General features: G+C 36.5%; 1 protein-coding gene across 3 annotated transcripts in view; it reads left to right on the top strand.

Annotated features, from left to right (window-relative positions):
* The window catches only part of LOC116848431, a 230,144-nt gene that overhangs the window by 119,118 nt on the left and 99,569 nt on the right, over nt 1-11,457 (top strand). The window lies entirely within an intron of this gene.

Here is an 11,457-nt window from a genome sequence, read left to right as displayed (position 1 = left end):
TTTATACATTTTAATTATTAATTAAAGAAGATTAATTATTAATTAAAGATTAGTGAATGGTCGTTTGCGATATATATGTTATCTAATTAATAACTAAAAATTTATCTTACGAGATGATTCACAAATCTCCAATTAATATTTCGATAATTATTGTGAATATCGTAAAATAGTACAGGAGTTTTATGTTCACCTACTTAATCCGTACTATGCCTTCACGAGACCTTCGAAGGTTGTTTTAGGACACGTTGTATACCAACAGAAAAAATATTTGAAAAATAGAAAAATATATAGGTACTAATACAATATTTACTTATGTTAAAATTCTAAAAAGTCTATTATACTAGTTACGTTATACTATGGATCATAGACTTTATACGATACTAGTTATATATACTATGGATTTTCAGTAGAATTAAAAAAAAAACGTTTTGAAATGTTAAGCGGAGTCTACAATGAAAACTTGACCCTTATAAAACTTAAGCTTTAAGGGGAGTCGATGACGAACTCTAGCAATGTCGATAATGCAGGGACGATCGTTACTAACATAATCACGCTATCTTTTTTGTATTTCTTGTATATACAGAATATATATGAATATGTGTTGCTTTGTTTTACCATATTCAACGGAAAACCTAACTATATATGTGTAGAAATCTTTCTGCAAATTTTTTCGATATTTTTAAATTTTCAAAGGCAGATATGAAAGTAGAGCAATGTTCTTCAAAATTTTTCTGTTTGGAGTATCCACACTTTCAGCATGTACAAGCTGCGAAACTTTTGGATTAGGCAAATATTACACTAGCTGACAGATTGAGATTTTACATTAAAAATTTTTTGTTTGTTTTCGTCACATATCGAGAAATGCTCCAATTTATCTTTGCACGTACTTTTATTGCGTAAAAGCATTTGTAATTCTATGTAACCAATACGACGTAAACTTTGCAGAAAAATGTCAGTGTTCTGTCGGTAAAGTTTTCAGTATTCCCTTAAGCCTTAGGGCTAAGGCAAAGAAGACACAAGCATCGTAGTTGTAGACATAAAGTAAAGCAGAGAAAAACGTAAATATAAATCATAAAAGACTATTAGCTTTACGTTCACGTTTCTTTCTATCTTATTTTATATCTACGACTACGACACTTACGTCTCGTTCTCTGTCTTAGTTCTTAGGCTGGATTCTACAATACGTCGTATGTCGCTGTCGGACGTCGGAATGGGCTAATCAGAGGATTTGTTTTGTTTTAGACGAGTTCTACTGAATAAATCATTGATTGCATTCCGCTATTAGATTCCGACATATGTATTGTAGAACCGGCCTTGGAGCCACAAGGAAATCCATAACATGTTACGTTATGTTAAATACTGACAATACAATGGCCATAGCTGTACGCCAAATTAAACTTAAATAAAGACACAAAGAAATCCATAAATTTAACATGTTATAGATGTTCTTGTGCACAGGCTCTGAAGCTGTAAAAAATTGCAGCTAATAATAGTTAAATAACAGTCAAGTATGAGGAAAATAACTAACAGTGATTGGTCAATTTCTTAAGGTTTCAGACTTAAAACTTAAGATTTAGTTCGCATTGTAGACCCAGTTTAATGTTAAATCTAAATTCTTTTGTTCAAATAGAATAAACAATATTTTATTTTTTATGCTTTCATGGAAAGCAACAGCGCGCGCTTTAGAAAAATATATATATTTTCTCATTTGCAAGAAATATTTTTCTCAATATAAAAATATGTTTATTAGTAATAGTATACACGTATAAAGAGAGTAATAAAAATGTTAATATCCAATAAATATAAATATTTTTATCTTTCAAATATTTTTTCTCTCAATGTGTAATGTCTACTAATAACACTTTTCCTTTTTTCGGAATTATCTGCTTTTTATCCTTACTCTAAAAATGTTCCCGATATTTGATTTTGAGAAAAGCCAAAAAAGCAAAAAAAGTCAAAAAAGCAAAAAAAGCCAAAAAAGCAAAAAAAGCAAAAAAAGCATTTTGAACAACTCTATATTCAACTCAAAGTTTCTCTAACTCAAAGATTACCTGTAGGTCAATGATACGTCGAAGCAAACATACACGGCAGATAAATCACGACAAATCGTCATAAATCGTAACAAAGAACATGTGAACACAGCCACATTGAAGGCCGATTGTAGATAGGAGATTGTAAATTTGTCAAACACAAAGCAGGAATTTGCATTACGTTTCCATCTTAGGTAAGGTTTCCAGGTCTAGTTTTACTCTCATTGTTCACCCTTTCACCACGATCGCATTTGTTGTTGAAAAAACTTGTCTGCCTTGAAGTTATCCCGCTCTTTCTCATTTGAAATATCTCAGTAAAGTTGTGGCTACATGTCAATCTTGCAGCGGAAACATTTTATCAGCAAGTAGCGAGATAGTCCAGTAACGTAATTTTGGTGCAATAATCTTTGGACGATTGAGAACACTAGAAGGAATGTTATTTAGATCCTAGTTATAAAAAGATTATCTTACGCAATTAATATAAATTAAAGACCAGGCCGTTTTGAAATTAAAGACCAGGCCATGAGTAATAGTATATTCTTTATATGTTAATTTTCACAATAAATTTAATTAATTTAATTAATTCTCAATAAATGGAAAATTTTATGAAGTACAAATGTATCAATGCGTCACAGTATCTGTTTCGTATAACGAATGTTTGATAGGAAAACAATTAAGTTTATAATATAATTATATTAATATAATATTACAACAAAGTATTACATATAAAAGCAACTAATAAAATTAAGCTTATAATTAAGCACATACACACACACTTCAAAGCAACATCTTGTTGAGTTTTAAATATCGATTAAAATTACCGATCGGTAAATAATTAATAATATCGCGATTGTATTAGTCGTGTCAGGGCGTCAAGACTTTACGAGTTGAACAAGCAGTTTCAAAGCTACCATATTCACCGGAATCAAAGTATGGATAATAGCAAAAAAACTACACTGCAAATCCAAGTATGTTATTTTTAAACACTTAAATATGTAATTGGCTAAATCTATTTTTACATGTTTCTTATCGTCTCAAAGCGCGTCATTTAACACGTTCAAACGTGTAAAATTCTAATTTATACATTATAAATGTGTTAAATGACGTGATTTAAAATCGCAAGAGACGTATGAAAAGAGATTCAATTACACGTTTATGCGTTTAAGAATAACAAACTCGGATTTGCAATGTACATAACGATGTTTATATTGCACGCTATAGCGAAAGGACATTGTTACAGTGAGTGTCGCACTAGCGTGGGAAAACTGTAAGGATCTGTAGTAGTCAAGATCAAATCTGACTTTGGAGACCTCGTATAGCGAGAGAGCGAAATACCGTTCTGTGTGCGTAATTATGCGTTCATACATACATTCGAATACCAATGCATCGCTTGCGCAACAACTGAAAATTATTGTAGCTGGGCTACACTTTCCGTTATATTTGCAACTTGACCTATTCATATTTCACCTTACCGACATTATATTCGTTCATCGAATTTTTTTTTTTTTTTGTTTCTTCCTTGCGTAAGTGGCAAGAGTGCTACAGAGTCTAATTTTGCATTTAGGCTCTCAAAAATTTGTAATAAATAAAAATATAGACTCATGCTGTATATCGCGCACCGAGAATATTCATTCCAAATAATTTCAAATAATTTATTCCATTTTTATTTTGACATTTTTCCTAAAAAAATGCTCTGTAGCATCCTGCGCGCGTTTTTTTAAATTATAAATTATACCCAAATAGCAAACAGAATGGACAGAATGTCCAAAACAGGGACGTAAGATCTCTTTAAGACATCTTTAAGACGACATAAAGACGTCTTTTGTCTTGACGGGTTAAAGACGGCTTAAAGATATTTTTTGCCCTAGTTTTGGACATGTGTGCTATCCGAATATTTTTTAATGACTGGAAAATTTTTCTAGACAACGATCATAACAACACATTATCAGATATAAACACGATGATCTATACACTGTAAAAACTGATGTGTTAAATTTAACACATTTTATGTGCCCCAAATTATCTACTCTTATTTATGTGTAAATTTAACGAATGTGTTAAAAAATAACACAAGAATTTAACACTTGAATAAGAATCATAGGTTGTGTTAAATTGACATATTTAATATGTCAGATATAGATTATGTCAATTTAACATTTTCATTTCATCAAAACCATAGATTAATACTTTTCTCAAATGTTAATTTAACATTACATATATGTCAATTTAACACAAACTGTGATTCCTGACGGTATTCAAGTGTTAAATTCTTGTGTTAATTTTTCCATATTATGCGTGTTACTTTTTACCACATTTGTTTTGTGTTAAATTTACACATAAATGAGAGTGGATGATTTGGGACACATGAAATATTAAATTTAACACATCAGTTTTTACAGTGTAGAAAGAAAAGGAAAAAAAAGGATTTGTTGCAACAACAAACTAATTTGCTATATATGGACAGTTAAACATAATTTGCTGCGTTAGCTACTTTTTTGTTGCAGATTTTGTTGAGCAGATTTTCTTGTTATCCTAGCAAGGAAATTGGTTCCTGCAGCAAAGAAAAAGTAGTTAACACAATGAATTATGTTTAGTTGTCTTTTTCTCCGTATAGGACAAACCATTTTTCATTATTGTAGCAAAAGATTTAAAAGTTTCTCATCAATTCCGCGCGTGTATTCTTTGTGATCAACAAAATCTAAGCATTTTATTAAGCATTGAATGCAGATCAGCGATGAGTGAGGGAAAATGATTCAGATTTTAATTCAACTCCCTCGTTTTTCGGGAGGGATGCGTGTCACTTGACTCGCGTCTTCCTCGTGCGCGCTGCGTCCAGATTCACGCTTGCGATTATGATTGTACGTGAATGGCAGAAGCCAAACGTGATTGCGATCTGCCGGTGATACCGGCAGGGGTGTGGGTATCGTTGTCGCAATAAAGCGAGAGCGCCGAGCTCACGTCGGGTGACACGTGGCGGAATCGTGTCCGGGTACAAAACTGATATCGTTGTATCATTGCGCGTGCCACGTGACTGCCACTTAATAAACGTACATTATATCTCTGTCAGTCGCGACGCTCGCCCGTGTCGAAACTCTCGATCGATATGAACCCCGAAGGCACTTTCCTGAAGGGCGATCTCTTCTGAATCTCTTTGATCGTAGCGCCGCAAATGAAAGTCGGAAGTTGACGAGTGCTCGATTATGATGACTTCGTCGTGCTGCCTCATGAATTCTTTACCAGCGCGAAGGAAGACTGCGAATGTGTGGAAAATGATACGGAATTTTCTTACTGAATCACATCGCTCTAAGCGCGATACGATATATGTTAAATGCACATGTGACGTTATGTAATTAAAGTCAGAGTTAGGGGTTTATGCATAAATTATATGACTTACTTTTGACAAACATCAATCAAGAAAAGTTTATATTTTTATTTTGCACGGAAAGAAAAGATATGATGCACATAAATATAAATACTTAAGGCCTGTTCTCTTTCGAAGGACTAAACTGGTGTACAGGTGGTACAATAAATTAGAGCGAGACAAGTATATATTGTTACACTCTAATTTATTGCATCAAGTGAACCAGTTTAGGAAATTCTTTGAAAAAAATAGATGTTAGTTGAATAGTTAACAGAGCTTTAGTTGCAAACAGCATAGTTGTGTGTGCACCGACCTGGTTATCTTTGTGTAGTGATAATGTGTGTGATTGACATGACTCAGTTACTTTGGTACATCAACTAGTCATCAGTGTAGTTGCGCGTGATCTAGCTGTGGCAATAAGGAGTCGGTTAGGGCGACATTTACCATGGATACATTCTGATTGGAGCAACAAGATATCGTCACTACTGCAATATCAGCGGAGTCAGTAATTGTTCTGTAGTTGCAGCAACTACAGAACCAGATTTTTGTGTGAGCCAATCATACTGGTTTTTCTATGCACCTTTAGAATCTTAAGGCTCCTTGTACCTTGCTAACCATGTCGATTTTGTGACGTCAGAAGCGAGGAATGTGTGACATGCTGACGAAAGTTACGTGCCATTTCTGAATAAAAATAAATATAGAAGAAAGAGTATTTGAGATTACTTGAGCATATTTGTACAATTGTCCGAAAGATTATCCCTTTCCCTTGATAATCAATAAATAGTCGTGTAATAAATGGTGAAATGATGAAATGAATCTGTTTTGTCTGCATGCTTTATTTCATCATTTATTACATGACTATTTATTAATCGTCAAGGCAAAGGGATATTTTTCGGATAATTTTATCAGTATGTTCAAATACACAGTCTCAAATATTTTCTCATCTATATTTATCTTTATCTAGAAACGACACGTAACTTTCGTCAGTATGTTGTTCCTCGCTTCTGACGTCAGATTCAAAATGACCAAATATAAGGAGCCTTAATGTAAATTTATAAGCATTATTTCATAATAAAGTTAGAGTTCACAGTGCATATACTCTTATATTCAGAGTTAAATCTATCAATTTATCATATAATGAAAGGAAAATTTCGTATTCTTTATTCTTTTTAATCCTTTATAATCCTTTATAATCAATACCTAAAACATATAATTATTTCATGATTTAATTATTCTGTTTTGCACATTTTAACATGATTTACAGTATTCCACACACGCACCCAGTTTATACTGTTTATATGAAAGAGACCGTGGATACATCACGCAGGCAATACGTAAACGATCTACGTAAACGTAACCTTGAAATGTACGGTATAACTCTGATTAAAGTATAAGCGTCTGCCGGAATTACTCTCCAGCAAACAAGAGAGAACTTTGAATACTTTTTGCGTTAACGTAGCAGACTCGTAAAAAAAATGATCGAAATTCAATATTTTCGGAAAAAGAGGACAATTCTTTTTGTACCATACGTCGATTAAACCGTGATCACTAATGTTTCAAGTAATCTCAACGTGTTCGCACGACGTTAATGAACAAACCACACACACACACACATACAAGCATACTCGCGCTATTTTCACCCCGACGTAGTCGGGCGGGAGAAATCCTCTTTAACCGAGCGCCGCGATACTTCACATGCCCCCTCGAAATAAAAACACCTACGGGCTGCGCGGAGTCTCTCTGCAGTCAGCAAACTAGCAAACTAAAGTGGATCAACATCCTCGAGTTGGGAAACAGGACACCGTGGCTCGCCCGTACATACGCTGCGTGCACCGCGGGGGTGTCAATTTGTCGGTCGAGGCCGGCTCGTCCCTGTTTGTTTCCAGGAGAGCTTTATTCGCACCATGCAAGGACCACGTCCGACGGCCGTTTCCAGGGGGTAGGTAGGGAGGATGGGGATCGGCGCTGCGGATGGAGGAGGAAGAGGACGTAGGAAAAGTGGACGCTCTCGCGTTATAACGACGTCCTGATGCCAGCTTCTTGTTTCAGTAGCGCGAAAAAAGAACGGTAACGAGGTGAGGCGGTCGACCGGCCGGCTAGTCGGTCGGTGAAACAGCCGGTTCACAAAGCCGAGGGTGAGCAGCTTGGGGGCAGCCTCGTGCGCGGCTTTCGCGCCTCGTTGCGAAAATAAGCGGACCAAGTCCGCTCTCGAAGTCCAGCCGTGTCCTCGCGTGGGGAAACGCGCGGGGGTGAAATTAGAATGGTCCTCCCGGCGGAGGGAGCGCCGCGTTCCTCTCGTTGAGCTTGTCGTTCTCTGGAGAGAGGTCCAATCGTCTTATCTTATTTTCTTTCTTTGTATTTTGCATGGAGGTAAGAAATATCAGGAAGGAGTGTAAAACTTTTTAGGTAGTGAGAGTAAGTATGCCAATTGCTTGGCCATAGTAATATGGCGTTTTGTATTTTATGTCCTTTGGTAGACCACACTAAATATAGCGCTTAGGGTCTTCACATACAAATTGCCAATAACAATACGTAAGACGTACCATAAGAATTGACCAATCACGTTGAGAATCGTCGAATTGTAAGGTCGCTATTTTTATGAATATTTTATTGTAATTGATCAATTTTTATGATATGTCTTACGGCTACGACAATTTGTTAGTGAAGGCCCTTACTGTTCCCCTCTTACGTCTGCTTAGACAGGCCAAGAGGGGAATATCCCTCCTCCTGTTATTTCTTATCTTTATGATATTTTGTTCCTTGTAGTGACAAAAGCTTCCAGTGAGATGCGATTCGTGAGAAGCTCGCAATCGCCGAAACGTTGCTTTCGTTTCCTCAATTTTTTACAAGCCGATTGTAGGGGCTATAGAAATCTGTGTCTCGGGCCCATCGGCCGTCTATATCGGAACAATAGCCGAGGATGACGAATAGCGAACGAACATGTACAAAGTTGTAGCTGTTTCGGAAGCCGCAAAGAGACAAATCATTTACTGCAACGGCAGAGGATGAGAAAGAGACAGAGAGATAGAGGGGCCTCCTGTGAGTGGTGAAAAGCAGGGGTGATGAAACACGTGCGACGCGTTACGCGTGTATCGAGTGCAATCGGGACTATGCAGCCCCAACAAACGAGCACGAGAACATGCCGCGCGTACAAAATGCGACATCCGGACCGGTCAATTCCCAAGCTCTCTCCCGAGGGCGAAACATAACCCACTCACCCCCTGCGACGCGAGCTTACCCCTCCCGTTTGTTCTAATAAATAATCTTTCAGAAGTGATACACGTCAATTTTTTTCATCTTTTGAGAACTGATGCAGGAACCCAAAAGATGATAATTTATGCTAAAAAAATAGCTCAATATTGTCTATACACGGTGTTTCAAATTTTCAATTATAAAAGAAGATATGATAAAATATCTCGCAAACAACGCATTTTGCATATTCTTTTTTTAGCATAAATTATTATCTTTTGGGTTCTGCATCAGTTCTTAAAAGATGAAAAAATCGGTGTGTATCACTTCTGAAAGGTTACTTGTAAAGAGATTTCTGTCGCTCCCTCTTTTACTCAATTTTTCTCTTTCCATTGTACGTGTTTGACAAGGGAACTGATAGAACTGTCCCTCACCGATTTTGATGCGCTTTAGATATGTTGTAAAACAGAGCTCAGAGTTAGTTGCCCATTTCGATCGATTCTTGGGAGCTACGCCTTCTATCTTCCCCTTGCCGCGAGCGGGCCACGCAAATGACGATCGCGGCTAGTTGCGGCTTCAAGATTATCAGAGCGCGCGACGCGGCAAGCGGGACATAAGCTGGTAGCACATAGAAAAACTTAAGCAGTAAGACGTAAGCAGTAAGCGAATCAGCCAATCACAGTCGTTGATTCTTGGACCGTAAGAAGAATTAACGACTGTGATTGGTCAATTTGCTTACTGCTTACGTCTTACTGCTTAAGTTTTTCTGTGTGCCACGGCCCATACGACTCGCCGCGGCCGGCGAAAAAAATGGACGATTGCTCGCGGGCAATATCCATAGACTTACTAGAATAGAACGCGGGAGTAACGGAGGTGGACTGTAAGTGAATGCGATAGAGGAATAGAAAGAAAAAGCTGCATATGAGCCCCCTCTATCCTTGTCTAGCCGCGCATGCACGGTTAGCGTTCTCTAATTGAGTTGAAAATCTGGAAGTAAAAAGTTCAAAATCTACACTTGAAACCTTACAGAAGTTTAAAAAGTAAGTTTTAACTTAAGGTTAACTCATTAAACCAAACTCCAAATTAAATTCAATCTTAAACTAAAGCCCTGGAGGAGGTGATGATGATATGCGACTTTTAATCAAAGCGTAGTGATGATGTCAATGGCTGTGGTGATTCAGGCGCCGCCTTCTAATTTTTTGGCTGAGGTTCAAATCCAGTGCTTTGGTTCAAATCCAGTGCTCGAAACTTTTTTTTTCATTGTTTGTTATTTATTTAATGTCTGTTTAAAACATAAATAATTATTTACTTGAATTAAAACTCTTAGCATAAAAACTATGAGATAATAATACCGTACTAAACAGCTCAAATGATAAACAGGTGATTGTCAGGTGAAAACCAAGTTAAAAACGTACCAAAACGATACCTGATTCCCAGGTGGAAATCACCTGTAAACCATGTTGATAACTTCGTTTATCAGAATACTTTATGGATTTTTTCTCATTAAGAATTTCAGTTTTTCAGATTTTGTAAAGTATTTATTATAAAATATACTATACAATCAAACACTAAACCGTATAAAAGTTCAATATCAATAGTATTTCTATAAATATACTTAAAAATATTGAACAAGTCATTGACCTTTAAAAATAGTGAGCTTATTATATAGCATATGTATTCTTTGGTTTTGATTTTGCAAAATTTTACTCTCATGTTTTAAACGAATATCTATATATTTTTGTATAATGAGTAAAATTAATTGGTGACGATGGTCCATAAATAATTCTTGTTCGAGAAAATGCTTGTCATCATCTAAAATCGACCTTGGTAAAATTTTCAGTGTTTCCGTAATCAATTGATCATTCACATTTTTTTTAATTAAATATTTTTGTTTATGCTAGATTTGAGGCTTTCACGGCCATTGATACAATGTCTAGGTATAGCTTCCGGAATGGAGCCGTGTCTTGAATCAGCGATATACCGACGTTTCGCAAACGTTGCAGTTTGCATCATCAGGGCTGAGAACTCTGATACTGAGCTCCCTTGGGTAAAGGTAGTCCTTATATGCCCCCCTCCCCCCCCTTTGTGTAGATGGTGTTTAGGGAGTAGGGGACGAGGCTTGAATCCAGCCAATCAGCGTATTTTAATTGATCAGCTGGTCCTTTAGAGTCAAGCAATGACATCAAAAATCGAACAACCAACATCTTACGCAAAGCCAAACTTCCCAAACAAAATATAAACAAAGAAGAACGCCGAACGCTCTCCACGGTCTGAAACAAAACAACAAGATCTTAATTTTACCAGCAGACAAAGGGAACGCTACTGTAGTTATGAACAGGGAAGACTATTGCAGTAAAATCAACAGTTTACTCTCAGACCAAAAAGTCTACAGGAAACTCAAACGCAACCCAACATCCAGCATAGAGAAAAAAACATCTTCTCTTCTGAAAAATGCAGGTCTCCCTCTTCAAACTATCAAGTATTTAACCCCTCAAGATTCTTCAGCACCTAGACTCTACGGTCTTCCAAAAATCCACAAGAAATCAGTGCCCTTACGCCCTATTGTCAGCAATATTGGGGGACCTACCTACCAGTTAGCCCGCTATCTCACCAAACCCCTCCAGAAACTTACTGGTCTCAATGATTCCCATATCAAGAATTCAACAGATTTCGTGAATAAGATCACAAAAATCAAGATAAATACTAATGATATCCTGGTGAGTTTTGATGTAGTCTCACTGTTTACCAATGTTCCAGTCCAGGATACTTTGAATATCATCAAGAATTCCAAGGAAATTCCTGCCAACTTCTTCCCATTAATAGAACACTGCTTAACTTCAACCTATTTTCAGTTCCAAGGAGAGTTTTTCGAACAAA

The sequence above is a fragment of the Odontomachus brunneus genome, unplaced genomic scaffold (genome assembly GCF_010583005.1).
Source record: "Odontomachus brunneus isolate Ranch 3 - 2012 unplaced genomic scaffold, Obru_v1 Obru_scaffold_095, whole genome shotgun sequence".
Taxonomy (NCBI): Eukaryota; Metazoa; Arthropoda; class Insecta; order Hymenoptera; family Formicidae; genus Odontomachus; species Odontomachus brunneus.
Note: the sequence above shows the minus strand (reverse complement) of the source record. Positions and strands in the feature narration are given on the sequence as shown.